This window comes from Tachypleus tridentatus, chromosome 6 (assembly GCF_004210375.1).
Source record: "Tachypleus tridentatus isolate NWPU-2018 chromosome 6, ASM421037v1, whole genome shotgun sequence".
Classification (NCBI taxonomy): Eukaryota; Metazoa; Arthropoda; class Merostomata; order Xiphosura; family Limulidae; genus Tachypleus; species Tachypleus tridentatus.
Window position 1 is genome coordinate 124,660,277 of NC_134830.1, and position 11,295 is coordinate 124,671,571.

Below are 11,295 nucleotides of genomic sequence, written 5' to 3' on the forward strand. Positions count from 1 at the left end.
AGGCTGCGATGTAAATGTTATTTTATACATTCCACTGAATTTTCAATATAGTAGATTTAGTTTTATATTAATTTAGAATAAAGGAAATTTTATGAAAACACAAATGCGTTACATCTTATATTGTAATGAAATGGAATGATTTATCAGTAATGTGATGATAACCAATTTAAATAAACTCTCTTTCTTGTAAGTTCTAGTGCTAGCTATTCCTGGTAACAAATTTTATTGTGAATTACTACATTATCCAGAATTTATTCTTCTCGATATTAACATACAAAGTATGGGAACTCTTACAATACTTTATAAGTAAAACCAAACAGTTTTGTCATGCATTGAACAAAGATCAAAATAGGAGTTTCCTTGTAGAAAAGGCTTAACTACATGATGGCAAAAAGTTTAAGATCAATCTTCCATGTACCATGAGTTTTGTGTGTTTTTTTCAATGATAAAAAACGATTCTGGTCGTAACGAAACTTGTTTTGGAATCAGAAGAAAAAGAATATTTTAGTAGTTCACTCGGAAAGGCTACGGAACCAAAGGTATGGGCATCAATTTGAACAGCTGCCCCATCTGTAGGTAGCCTTACCAGCTATCCTGAAATACAACGTTTCAAACTACAGGTTAACTTTTTTGTTTTGTTTGTTTTGGAATTTCGCACAAAGCTACTCGAGGGCTATCTGTGCTAGCCGTCCCTAATTTAGCAGTGTAAGACTAGAGGGAAAGCAGCTAGTCATCACCACCCACCGCCAACTCTTGGGCTACTCTTTTACAAACGAATACTGGGATTGACCGTTACCTTATACACCCCCACGGCTGGGAGAGCGAGCATGTTTAGCGCGACGCGGGCGCGAACCCGCGACCCTCGGATTACGAGTCGCACGCTTTACGCGCTCGGCCATGCCAGGCCTTCTACAGGTCAACAAAGAGAGAGTTTTATATATGTAAAAACGGCTCGTTTGGGTTGAAAAAATATTTTACGTAGAGGCTGTGTGTGTTTTCTTATAGCAAAGTCACGTCGGTCTACCTGCTGAGCCAACCGAGGAGAATCGAACCGCTGATTTTGCGTTGTAAATCCGAAGACATACCGCTGTACTAGCGGGGGGCTTTACGTAGAGGAGCGAACAACGTTTCGACTTTCTTCGGTCATCGTCAGGTTCACAAAGAAAGAAAGAGGTAACTCAAATATTAAATAAAGAAACAAACATAAACAAACGCAAAATTAAAGAAGCCTTACTTATACAACAACTTAAACCCAAAATAAACCAATACAAAGGAACACCTTTATACCTATATTAAAAATAATAAAATAAATAATATAAAATTATATATTCAAACATCTAACACCGCCCTCTACATTCTGACACTCAGTTACACAACCCCTTTGAAACATGTGGTCAGCTTCCGGTCAGTTACCTCTTTCTTTCTTTGTGAACCTGACGATGACCGAAGAAGGTCGAAACGTTGTTCGCTCCTCTACGTAACATATTTTCTCAATCCAAACGAGCTGTTTTTACATATATATTTCTCTACAAGTGGGTTTCTCGACATCACTGAAAGAGAGAGTTTACAACTGACCGTTGCCGGGCACACGTCTTAAGGACGAAAGTGTAAACGGGTAAGGGATATTAGGGGGCGTTGCAGTTAAATATTAGATTATTAATTAGTTTTGGTATAATGGTGTTCCTTTTTATTGGTTTAATTTTGTTTTAGTTTCTGTATAAATAGGGTTTCTTTGATTATATTTGTTTCCTTACTTATTATCTGGGTGTTTACTGTAGTTATGTTGTGTTTAATTTAATTTGCAGTGTTCAAAAACGTCTGAAGGTGTTTTTTTTTGTTCTTTGAATCTAGTTTCCATTTTTCTGCTTGTTTCTCTAATATAGAAGTCGTGGCAGTTGTTGCATTGTATTTTATAAATAATGATGGTATTGTGTTTGTCAATATAGTTTTTACATAGTATGGACTTTAGTTTTGTACCTGTTTTTTGAATAAATTTGGTGTTTACTGGAATGTTATGTTCCGTTATAAGTTTTTCCAAATATTGGTTATTTTCTCGCTGATATTTGGAATATGTGGTATGCAGCAGTGTAAGGTTTTATGGTTTGTTGTATCTTGGGATTTATTATTGTTTGTTTGTTGTTGATTGTGTTATTGATCTAGGTGTGTGTGTGTATGATTTTTTTCCAACGGTTTTTGGAGGAAATTTGTTGATGTTGATGAAGTGTTGTTTCGTTTTGTTCATATCATCATTAATTTTATCGGGTGAACATAGTTCTGTGGCTGTGTTTATTTGGTTTCTTAACATGTTGAATTTTTTGTTTTGTTTCCCAGGGAAAGTAGTATGGGTGATTTTTCTGTGAATTTCTGTTTTGAATTGTGTATCGGTTCTTGCGTACTTGAGGTTGAGAAATGCTGTTTGGTTAGTTTTCTCGTGTTCACATGTGAAATTAACGTTGGGTTTATGAACTACGTGGTCGAAAAACCAAGTGTGTGTTCTGTAGATGTGAATCCAGCAATTGTATCATCAATATACCTGTACCAGTATAGTGGTTAGTGTAAGGCTGAATTTATCGCTTGAGATTCAATCTGTGTCATAAAAATGTTGTCTAGAACTGGTAACATGGGATTCCCATACTTAATCCATTTATTTGTAGGTATTTTTAGTCATTGGACATTAAGTTAGTTTTGGTGGTAGTGAATTCTGTAAGGGTTGCTAATTGATTATTGGGGATGTGTATCAATGGGTTGGGGTCTTGGATATAAATTTCTGAAGCTAGCTTGCAGGCTTCAGTTGTTTGGACTTCTATGAAAAAGGAGATTACATCAAAATTGACCATTAAGGCCTTATGATTTAGCTGATTAAGGATAGATTTAAAGTTAAAACATGTTTGAAAAAGGAACCGGCTGGTGTTACGTGTTTAGAAAATGCCCATGCTATGTATTTACTGAGGCTGTAATTAAAAGATTCATTGGCCGAAATTATGGGTCGTAGTGAGATTTGGGGGTGCCTTGTAGTTGTATACGTGAGTCGACTGTCGTGAAAAAGAACAAACGTTTTCTCAGATTGTGTTGGTTTTGTCATTTGTAGCAGGCTCGGCATGGCCAAGTGGTAAAGACACTTGATTTGTAATTCGAGGGTCGCGGGTACGAATCCTGGGGCACCAAACGTGTTCGCCCTTGCAGTTGTGGGGGCGTTATAATATCATAGTCAATTTCACTATTCGTTGGTAAAAGGGTAGCCCAAGAGTTGGCGATGGGTGGTGATGACTAGCTGCCTTTCCTCTAGTCTTACACTGCTAAATTATGAATGGGTAGCGCAGATAGCCCTCATGTAGCTTTGCGCGAATTTCAAAACAAACAAACAATCATTTGTATTAGTACTTCGTTTAGTTGGTTTTCATGTGTTTTAGCTGGATTTGCGCGTATTGGTTTAAATTTGTTTGTATCGGATAAGATGTTCATTTTTTGAATATATCCATTTGCGTTCATCATAACTATAGCATTGCCTTTATCTGCATTTATAATTTTGATGTTGTTGTAAGATGTTTATAGAATTAATAACTTTTATTGGGAAATTGTTTTTTAGTTTTCTTTTCTGTGAAATCACGTTGATGGTTGTGGGTGAGAATTCTTTGAAAAAGTTATTTAACATACTGTTTTGAGGTGTTTCGTGGAAGTAATGTTTTCAGTTCTACCAGGAAAGATGGGTTGTTAGTTATCGATGAAATTGTTGTCGAAGTTGCCTTCTTTCTGGTGGTTGTTTTCAGTTGTTTTGTTCGTGTTTTCAGTTTGTGCAGAATGGATCACCAGTCTTCTTGCCAAGTCTTCCAGACAAGCTTTCATTTCGACAAAACTATGCTCACCAGATAACATTAACGATGAAATGAACAAAATAAAACAACTTCATCAACATCAACAAATTTCTTCCAAAAACCTTGGAAAAAATTATATGCACACACCTAGACCAACAACAACAACAATAAACAAATAAACAATAATAAATCCCAAGATATAACAGACTACAAAACCTTATACTGCTGCATACCATATGTTCCCAACATCTGGAAAAAAAATAACCAACATTTAGAAAAAAACTTGTAACAAAATACAACATTCCAGTAAACACCAAATTTATTCAAAAACTAGGTACAAAACTAAAGTCCATACTATGTAAAACATACACTGACAAACCCAACAACAACATAATTTATAAAATACAATGCAACACCTGCCACGAGTTCCATATTAGAGAAACAAGCAGAGAAATGAAAACTGGATTTAAAAAACACCTTCACTGGTTTTTGAACACTGTAAATTAAATAAACACCCAGATACTAAGTAGGGTTTGGTTTGGTTCGAATTTAGCGCAAAGCTATTTGAGGGCTATCTGCGCTAGCCGTCCCTAATTTAGCTGTGTAAGACTAGAGGGAAGGCAGCTAGTCATCACCACTCACCGCCAACTCTTGGACTACTCTTTTACCAATGAACAGTGGAATTGACCGTCACATTATAACGCCACCACGCCTAAGAGGGCGAGCATGTTTGGTGTGACGAGGATTCAAACCCGCGACCTTCGGATTGCAAATCGAGTGCCTTAACCACCTGGCCATGCCGAGCCACTAAGTAGGAAAACAAATATAAACAAACGCAAAATCAAAGCTCTACTTACCCAACAACTAAAACAAAATTAAACCAATATAAAAGAACACCTTTATACTTATACTAATTAATAACCTAACATCTAACTGCAACGCCCCTTACAACCCCGTACCCGTTTAAACTCTCGTCTTCAACACACACTTGGCAATGGTCAGTTGCATACTTTCTATTTGTTGACTTGAAGATGACCTAAGAAGGTCGAAACGTTATTCTCTGCGTTATTAGTAAAAGTGTTAATACCCATACCAACCGTTTTGAGATACATTTTACTTCAAGTGGGTTTCTCGTCATTACGAACTAACTCAAGTTGATTCACTCTCGGTTTGTTGTCAGAAGACAAGAGGCGTGTGATATCATAGGTAGATTTATCACACACTGTGCCACAATAATAGTTTCATCAGGAACCGCCAGTTGCTCAATAATTCTTTATAAACAAATTATGAGGCAAAGTGACAGTCCCATATCATGGTTACGGTTATAATTTATTTTGTGATTGGAATGAAACTTAATTTACGTATGACTGTTTTTATGTATTTGATTATAAAATAATGTACTTTTTCAATCAAACATAGAAACGTGATTAGTACCATAATTAAGAAGTGGCTTAATGTGTGATTAAAAACATAAGCCATGTTGAACTTGTTCTGAAACATTGTACAGTATTTACAACATTGTCATTATACTTAATCAGAATTTCATTCTCAAATTTCTGTGAAGTAATTTCATTTAAATACCTGTTTGTCCACTAATAAGACAGGACACGGTTAGTGGTTTGTATGCTGAGATGTGAATTTGGAGGCCAAGGGTTTGAGTTGTAATATGGTACTGACGCGTTCAGCACTTTCACCTGTAATCCTGTTATTTGTTTGAGCGAAGGTGTATATTCAGCAATATTGCTTTGATTGTCGTCCTTCTGACCAGCGATTACAGAATTTCTGAATGGGTTGTTTAGCTCATGTCTCGCTCACTGTAATTGAAATTTACTCTCAACTTGTCAATATTCTGTTGAAAATACCAACGTCTTGCTTCAGTGTGTACAGTCAACCTCATTTTTTAAACCAATTATTTAAAATGTACAAAATTTACACGGACTACTAATCGTATTTAAATTTTGTCATCAGTTCCTGTGTGTCATACCATAGCCATGGAAATAACGGATTCATTTTTAAATTTGTAAATCTCCTGAAGTAAGCGAGTTGAAACCAAACATTTTGAAATATGCTATCCTCCTCTTACTGTAAAATACGAATAATGCCCTAAGTATTCTTTGATAGATTGTATAGACAGAGTATTCGTAATGAAATTAGATTGAGCACACGGCAACTACCGGTTGTAGAAACGTCTTCTTCACACGTGTGTTTCTACAACAGGTAGTTGCTGTCTATTCAACTTAGTTTCTTCAGTGCAATAATTTTTTTGCCAAAACGCACTGCGTCAAAACAGAAATAAGCAAAGATGCAGCAGGCTACTAACAAATCATATACAAACCTAGAAATTAACAATCACCAAAAATACTTATCTACAGAACGACTTGACCAAGACCACGTGACTTTTTAGGCTTAAGCACTCAATGGTCTGTTTATAATACTAAGTTTCAAAAGAATAAAACTTTAGTGTTAATCACGTACTTAACCGCCTGGTGCTACTAGAAGGATATAATAAATAAAAACAATTATCAACATAAAATATGAAATAATTATTTAATTCGAAATAGGTAGATTTGGAATTAGATATACAAGAAAGTAAATCTTATTCAGGATTTTATGAACTTGCTTAAATTAACACTGAAGAAATATTTAGTATTACTTTTGAAATAAATAATAATTAACTGAATGTTTTAAATTCAATCAGCATGTAGAGTTTGTTTGTTTGTTTGTTTGGAATTTCGCACAAAGCTACTCGAGGGCTATCTGTGCTAGCCGTCCCTAATTTAGCAGTGTAAGACTAGAGGGAAGGCAGCTAGTCATCACCACCCACCGCCAACTCTTGGGCTACTCTTTTACCAACGAAAAGTGGGATTGACCGTCACATTATACGCCCCCACGGCTGGGAGGGCGAGCATGTTTAGCGCGACGCGGGCGCGAACCCGCGACCCTCGGATTACGAGTCGCACGCCTTACGCGCTTGGCCATGCCGGGCCAGCATGTAGAGAAAAAGGTTTTATCTTCAAAGACAAAGTAATTTGATCACACTAATTATTCGTCCTCTTTGTTCGGACTCGGAAGGAAAACTGTTGGGAAATTTGTGTTTATGGTTAAGCGGATATTTAAAATGTTTTTTTTTTGTTTGATTTTTGCTTTATAAGTCCACAGACTTACTGCTGTGTCAGTGGGAGGTCTGCTAAGAAAATAACATAAAAACTGAAACATTAAAATTAGATGCAGTCGTAGCACCAAGATTTATTTTCGATACAACCTGAATTCCTCTGTTATTGAGATAAAAATAGAATTTAACGTATTCAGAATTACCAGAAAGATCTATATAAGATGGTTCAGTACAATCCAGAACACTTCATAAACGATATTAAGCGTCACACTAACAAGATATCAAATGATAACAATATTGAGAAGGCAAGATAAGCCAGTAACAGCAAGCCACAGCACAGGTAATTACTTGTGGAAAAATCACCAGCAACATCTCAGTGGACATTTTCCAAGTTAAGACAAAAGAATGGTTGATAGCCTAAGTAAGAAATTTCATTCGAGCAAGTGCTCGGAAGCCTATCGCATTCTAGCTTCAACAATTTAATAACAAACTTCTATTTTTTAGCATAGTATATATTAGGGCTAGATAAGTAATAACATCTAAATCAGCAACACTTGTACACTCAAAAAACACGTAATATACAGGTAGGAGAAAGCCTGGTAAAATGAGTTAGTTCTTGATTCCTCGTCTCTGTTCCCTATCACCCAGAATTAGAGTGTATGTTTCTTGAAAGCTTGTATGTGTATACCACTAAAGCCAAGTAAAGGATAACTGAAATGTATAACATTTCAACTATGCCATTATCACACTGCCATTTACACCACACTCTTGGCTTATGTTGTGCATGCCAAGGATTAAGTAATTAACACAGTTTTTCTAAACATCAATATTTTATCAGTCATGTAGACATTGGGAGTGTGCAAGGCTGTTTTGTCACATTTTGCATATATTACCCATCTTGCAAACACATAGCTTTACTCTTATCCTTTGGAGATTTGGTATACTTTTATGCATTATGGAGTCAATTAATTGGTTAGTAATACTAACAAATAAATTGAGAATACATTTGATTACTCTTTCTTTTACAGATAAAATTTTAGGCAATAGCTTGCTAGAGTTGAAGCTTTTGTTAGCGGTTATCCTATTATTTGCTATTAGCATTAAAGTTTGTTTTTGAATTTCGCACAAAGCTACTCGATTTCTATCTGCGCTAGACGTCCCTAATTTAGCAGTGTAAGACAAGAAGGAAGTCAGCTAGTCATCACCAGCCACCGCCAACTCTTGGGCTACTCTTTTACCAACGAATAGTGGGATTGACCGTCACACCCCGCGGCTGAGAGAACGAGCATGTTTGACGCGATGGGAATGCCAACCCGCGACCCTCAGATTACGAGTCGCACGACTTAACACGCTTGGCCATGCCGGGCCCACTAGCATTAAAAAAATGTTTATTTTTGAATTTCGCCCAAAGTTACTCGAGGGCTATCTGAACTAGCAGTCCCTAATTTAGCAGTGTAAGACTATAGGGAAGGCACCTAGTGATCATCACCCACCGCCAACTCTTGAGCTACTCTTTTACCAACGAATAGTTGGATTGACTGTCACATTATAACACCCCCACGGCTGAAAGGGTGAGCATGTTTGGTACGACTGGGATTCGAATCCGCGACCCTCGGATTACGAGTTGAACGCCTTAACCCACTTGGCCATGCCGGGCCAATTTTTAGAAATGTAATAGCATTTTTTTACTTACCTTAATAAAGAGTTTTGTTTAAGACTTTCACACAAAACTACTCAAACGGTTATCAGCACATATGCCTCCAAACTTTTGAACTGATGCAACTGATAAAAACAGATAGATAGTGAACAGCACTTGCGATACAATTTCAGGATACATTTATCTCACTGAGTAATGAGCTTTGATTTTAACTCTTGTAACACACACAACTCCAAAGCTACAAACCATTAAAAATAAGATTAACAGTTGGACCAATTTAACCACTATGCCACGCCTGCCTCCTGAGTTTTGGTTTAATTAATATTATAATAATAATAAATATTAAAAACAAGGTAGTACCAAAAACATTCTCAATAACGGACGTTTTGGAATTTCTTCAAATTTAGTCATCAGCTTTAAAACTTCAAACATTTAGTTCAAAATATTATGAGTACAAAAAACAAACAAAAATATTAGCTATTCTGTGAGTTTTCGTATTTACTCGGAAGTTTAGAAAGTACAGATGCAAACGATAACAATATAATGGAATGTGTGATAGAACGTGCGGCATACACGTTTAATTAATAGTGTTTTTAAAAGAAAACATTATAAAGAAAAGCTTAAATAAAGGTATAAATACTGCATATTTCAAATAATAATTATTATTGATAAAAAGCATTGAAAATACAGAATTGTTGCGTCAATGACAACAGAGAGGAGTTGATGTTATTATTTAGTGTTTGATGATTATTGGAAATAAAAAAGCTTTATTTAATAATGTGTTCTGGAGTCAAAAACAAGAGCTACATACGCTCTTGAGGAGTTTAGATTTTTACGGTTAAATTAATTGCAAAAAGATTCAAAGCAGTCTCAAGTTAGGATAGCGGTAAGTTTGCTGGCTTATATAAAGTTACATTTCAGGATTCAGTTCCTCGTGGTGGACATAATAGATAGGCGAAAGCATTTTACAACTTTTGTACTAGCATTTTGACTTAAAAAGGTGACGAAGATTTTAACAAGTTCACTGAATTTTTAATTATGAAAGAGATTATTTTCCCTCAAATCCTGTTTGTATTGAAGAAGCAATTTTTATACATAAACGTTTTGTGAATAAACTTCTTAGATTTATAAGATTTACCCTAAATCTGAAAGAAATTTAACAGAGAGATAACTAGGTATCTAATGGATATTTTTTAGATTTTTTGTGATATTCATGAAACCTTTGTTACTTAGATAACCATTTGGGAAGATGGCATACACTGTAGGCCTTAAATATCAGAATGTATTTCAAAAACTAAGACAGAAAGGAAATTATTAATATGGTATAACATGTCTCCTACCATCTATAATAGTATTTGTTGTTGTTTTTTCTTTTTTAATTAATTGATTATTTAGTTTCCACCACCTTTTGGCGGCAATACGTGTCAAATATTAATTCGTTCTATCCACCTCAGACTTTTGTTTGACGACGTCTCCATTTCCAAAGGATATTTCAATGAGTATCTTAAGTTTTTTTTGCATCAGTCGCTTCCACTTTTTACTGAAAGAAAAACGACCTTTTATAATCCATTTAACGTTTAATGCTGACCTAACCTATCTTACGAGAAGGAATACTGCAAGACTAACTGTTGCATTGCTTTGGATACGCGTTTTAATTTATTTTTATGTGTTTCATCAAAAGTTTGTTCAGTTTATTCACTTTCACACAAAACAAAAAATCAGCAAAAGTATCTGTGACTCTAATCACATGAAGGTTCATAATTTTTCCAGGTCGAATTATACTGTTTCTTTGGAATTAAGCACAAAGCTACTCAATGGACTGTCTAAGCTCTGCCCACCACGAGTATCGAAACCCGGTTTCTACGGGTGTGAGATCACAAACATATCGCTGTGCCATTGGGGGGCAATTGTACTGTTATTGGGAATAATTCTATTACATGCTTGTTTTAAAAATTATTTTAACAAAAAATTATCATGACTTTAAATAATACTAGAAAAAGAAATAAGTTGTTTGTTTACCTTTAAGACTACTTCAAACTACATTTTATAACTGGAACCACAAAATGCTCATTTGCGAAGTGATTTGTATCTAAGCTGATAAGAGCTTACACACTGCACTTCTCAGATGAGTATGAGTACATTATTTTATGAGGAAATGAAACTTTTCGTATTAGAAGCCGTTTCGTTCTTATAAGCATGCTATTGGATGGAGATCTTCAGTAATTAACTGGTTGATCAATATTTTACTTGTTTCCAGTATATGCTCATACACATTTTTACCAAAGACCAAATGTATTTAATAACAGTGGCGGATTTAAAGTTGTGCGGGCCCAGGGACTAATAATTTTTGTGGGCCCTACATCCCATATAATTTATATAATAAAATTATAAATGGACCCTGGGGCTGAGCCCCTTCTAGCTTCTACGTAAATATACCACTGTTCATTAATTGCATTTCTTCGGAACTTTATTTCTATTACCTAATATGGCCTGGTATGGCCAGGTGGGTTGAGCTGTTCGACTCATTATCCGAGGGTCGCGGGTTCGAATCCCCGTCGCACCAAACATGCTCACCCTTTAAGCCGTGGAGGCGTTATAATGTAACGGTCAATCCCAATATTTGTTGGTAAAAGAGTAGCCCAAGAGTTGGCAGTGGGTGGTGATGACCAGTTCCCTTCCCTCTAGTCTTACATTGCTAAATTAGGGACAGCTAG